The sequence below is a fragment of the Sinocyclocheilus anshuiensis genome, unplaced genomic scaffold (genome assembly GCF_001515605.1).
Source record: "Sinocyclocheilus anshuiensis isolate Anshui unplaced genomic scaffold, SAMN03320099.WGS_v1.1 scaffold1051, whole genome shotgun sequence".
Taxonomy (NCBI): domain Eukaryota; kingdom Metazoa; phylum Chordata; class Actinopteri; order Cypriniformes; family Cyprinidae; genus Sinocyclocheilus; species Sinocyclocheilus anshuiensis.
The window spans coordinates 1575749-1578257 of NW_015546234.1; the positions used below are offsets into that span (position 1 = coordinate 1575749).

Below are 2509 nucleotides of genomic sequence, written 5' to 3' on the forward strand. Positions count from 1 at the left end.
GTGAGGATCACAGTATGAGGATCGTGTGATGTCACAATGATTTCATATACTACTCACACGGTGAGGATCACAGTATGAGGATCGTGTGATGTCACTGTGATCATCGCATGTTCTCACGTGTTGACTGGGTCAGTTCCAGCTCTTTTTTTCCACTCGAGCTATCGTAACAAAAACAGGGAAATGATACAGCCTGAGAGGTTTATTGCATAACAGGACCAAATCAGACTCTTTAAGTCTTGCAAAGCACATAATAATCCCTAATATACACTACCGTTAAAAACTATTTGGGGTCAGTACGATTTCTGCAAAGAAATCAGTACTTTTAATTCAGGAAGGAGGCATTAAATTGATCAAACGTTACAGCAAAAATATTTATAATGTTAAAAAGATTTATATTTCAAATAAATGCTTTTGTTTTGAACTTTCTATTCAATCAAAGAAACCTGACCCAAAAAAACCAAAAACAAACCATTACAGTTTCCACAAAAATATTAAGCAGCTGTTTTCAACATTAATAATGAGAAAAAGTTTATTGAGTGCCAAATCAGCATATTAGAATGACTTCTGAAGGATCATGCGACACTGAAGACTGGAGTAATGATGCTGATAATTCAGCTTTGTCATATATATATATATATATATATATATATATATATATATGTATATGTATACGTGTGTGTGTGTGTGTGTGTGCGTGTATAAATATTGGTAGTTGAATCAATAAAGGTTATCAAAAACTAGGACACAATGGGGAAAAAAATACATATGTGCAAAAATGATATAGTGATCAAAATGGCCCATGATCATAATGTCCAATTACAGGAAAGCAAAAAAAAAAAAAAAACTTTAATAATTTACATTTTTAAGTGTTACTGATGTCATTTAGATTACAAAATACAGAACTAGGAAAGCTGAATCTGCATCCTTCTTTCTGGAAAAAAAAGATGTTCTAATAAATTACCCAGAGGCCTGTTCCAATATCTGCTTTTGATGAGAACATTTGAAGAAAACAGAATGTAAACAAATAATATAAATCATATGAAATCAATTGTTACCCAAAACAAGTAAATTCTTGTGATACAGAGGATCTGTAAGCTCAAAATATGAAAAATATGAAATGAAAAAGATATGCATATGAAAAAGATGTTAAACAAACCTGAGCTAAGGACGTTTTAAGCATCATGGATGTCCACAGAACTTTGTAAATGTGGGCAGAAGTTTACAACTCTGATTGGCACAATAATTTTAATGCATGCCAGATAACTGCAATGATGTTTCTCCAGTAGTATTGCAAGCACCTGTGTTGATATCCTTGTAATCACTTCATTCAGATCTACTGAACACCAAGACCATCAAAAACACCAACTGAAGCACAGAAATTGGAGAGAATCTTTACTTTTACCATAGACATTTTCTAAACCACTGAGGTTTAGCCAAGGTCAAAGTAATGACTGTGAAAAAGCACTCTTAATGGTCTTAATTACATTTTCAACTAACTGCGATCCAAAAGAACCAGGAAAGTCTTCAGTGTAAACTCAAACTATCCCAAAGGACTGCAAAATACTCACCATCATAAGAACCATGATCTCAACGTTGAGAAAACCAAGAGCTCAGAAAAGCATCTTCTGAGTTTCCACACAATGAGAGTTGAGAAGGAGCAGGAGCTGCTATGAACTGCCAGCTGAAAAGCACTTGTCCCACTGGGGGCCTACCTGCTAATCGGGAAGCTAAGGATAGAACGAAAAGCCTTCTTAATCACTCTGAGACTGCATCAAAATCTGCTGAGGCTTTGGACACATGACTAGAACTTGGCCATGGCCATTGCATAAAAGAGCAGACAAACTTAGCACATTGTAAGTGAAAGACCTTCAAGGACACTCATAGTTGATAGCATATGGATACATTTTTCAGGATCCTCAGAAAAATTAAGTAAAGCAGCCTCAGTATGTCATGAACAAACACAGCTGAATGTATGAGTCTTACCTAATCAAACTGTTCAGAAGACACAAGGTACTTAATGTATTTGATTGTTAATCAAACATATATGTCAAAATTCTAGCCAATATAAGCGGATGATTATTTGCTGATAAATGATAAATGGCTGACATTAAAATGGCATGCTATTTTGTATAGTAAATATTAAAGTAAATTTAAAGACAAAACACTCAAATCTAAAATCAGTTGTTTTAAATGCTATATGTTAATGAAAGCATCATTACATTATAATGTAAAGTATGAAAACTGGGCATTCATTTTGAGATTTGCTGAAGATTATATAGATTTAACAATGTTATTAAATTATTAGTGTTTTTAAAGATGAGCTTGAAGTTAGATTATGACAAAGGTATTCTAAATGCAAAAATAGGGGACCTGAGAATGAACAATTAAATATTCGATACCTAGCCAATATCGATAAATTGTTGAAAAGTTGTCATTGTTGCTGCTTAATTTTTATTGTGGAAACCATGATACATTTTTTCAGGACTCTTCGATGAATAGAAAGTTCAAC

At 33.4% G+C, this 2509-nt stretch overlaps 1 protein-coding gene across 1 annotated transcript in view; it reads right to left on the reverse strand.

Annotated features, from left to right (window-relative positions):
- Positions 1-1687, reverse strand: part of LOC107701459 (retinitis pigmentosa 1-like 1 protein) — an 18994-nt gene extending 17307 nt beyond the window's left edge. The window contains 1 exon segment of the mRNA XM_016503462.1: positions 1569-1687. The gene's annotated coding sequence lies outside the window, so the exon portion shown is untranslated.
- Between the last annotated feature and the right edge of the window lie 822 nt (positions 1688-2509).